Source organism: Kryptolebias marmoratus, linkage group LG12, assembly GCF_001649575.2.
Source record: "Kryptolebias marmoratus isolate JLee-2015 linkage group LG12, ASM164957v2, whole genome shotgun sequence".
NCBI classification, from domain to species: Eukaryota; Metazoa; Chordata; class Actinopteri; order Cyprinodontiformes; family Rivulidae; genus Kryptolebias; species Kryptolebias marmoratus.
In genome coordinates, this window is record NC_051441.1 from 22,329,061 (window position 1) to 22,330,721 (window position 1,661).

Here is a 1,661-nt window from a genome sequence, read left to right on the forward strand (position 1 = left end):
GGTCCTGTTAGGAGCTCTAAGCCTGGTCCGTTTGGAGCTCTAAACCCGGTCATGTTAGGAGCTCTAAACCCGGTCCTGTTGGAGCTCTAAGGAGGAAGTGGTTTGGACTCTCCAGGACGGCTCCTGGTTGCTGTCAGCAGATAATCTGCAGCTCTCGGTCTGACAGACGCTCAGGTTTGACTCATGATGTCGACCACATCCTCCCAGCTGCTTCACCAGAGAGACGAGCGGGAAAACCGTCTCTGACGCCTTCAGACTATTTTACATCATTTTTTTGTGAGTTGTGTAAATAAATAGAGTCACGTGTTCTGATTGTGTTCCAGGATCAGAACACGACCTCAACAGGTTCTGCTGAGTCATTATTTATTAATTGTAGAACCTCCTCCAGCAGCAGAACTCTCTGTGGGTTCCTGGTTGTGGAGGAGTCGTGGCCCACTCTTCTTTCCATCATTGGTTTCTGGTCAGCTCTCTGAGGTTCTGGTTCTGGACAGATGGCCTCACATCTGACTCCAGAATCAGCCCAAACCATCAGCCCTCCACCACCGTGCTGACAGCTGCAGTGCATTCTGGGTAAACATCTGTCCTCTGGTCTGCAGAGGAGCCCAAACCATCAGCCCTCCACCACCGTGCTGACAGCTGCAGTGCATTCTGGGTAAACATCTGTCCTCTGGGCTGGTTCTGCTCCAGAAGTCTTCTGGTTCCTTCAAGTGTTTTTTTAGAATGAAGAGGCTTTAACCTTTGACCTTTAACCTGCTGAGTGAGGCCTGTAGAGGCTGGGATGGAGCTCACTGACCTTCAGGGTGAATCTGTCTGTCTCTGTGTGGAACGATGGACTCTAAATGACCTTTGACCCCTCTCAGATTGACGTGCAGCAGCTCTTTAAGGTCATTGCTGATGTCTTTCCGCCCTGGCGTTGTGCTAACACCCAGCTGACAGACGTCTGGCGAACAGGAAGAGCTCAGCTTCGTGCAGGAAGGCGGGAAACTTCGGTCCGGCCCGTAGGAAAGGTCGTGTTGACACACCAAACGCTGCTCGTGTTTGTGTGACCGTCCACCTGCAGGTGAACAGAAACAGACGAGCTGTCTGGAGTTCCTCCGGTCTTACTCCTGTTCTTCATTTACATGATCACCCGTAACGACGGCGAGGATCGCCCGTCAGTCGGTTTCCTGGTCGCACACCAAGCCTCGTTATCTGTGTTTCTATGACAGTGATTGATTTGAATAACAAATCCTGAAACACAGCGTCGGCTTTTTCCTGATCGGGAGTGGGGCGCTGAAGGCAGCCCGCCTCGAGGCCGAAGGAACAGCCGCCTCAAGGCCGAAGGAACAGACGCCTCAAGGCCGAAGGAACGGCCACCTCGAGGCCGAAGGAACAGCCGCCTCAAGGCCGAAGGAACAGATGCCTCAAGGCCGAAGGAACGGCCACCTCGAGGCCGAAGGAACAGACGCCTCAAGGCCGAAGGAACGGCCACCTTGAGGCCGAAGGAACAGCTGCTTCGAGGCCAAAGGAACGGGACGCATCGAGGCCGAAGGAACGGCCACCTCGAGGCCGAAGAAACGGGACGCCTCGAGGCCGAAGGAACGGGACGCCTCGAGGCCGAAGGAACAGCCGCCTCGAGGCCAAAGGAACGGGACGCCTCGAGGCCGAAGGAACGGGACGCC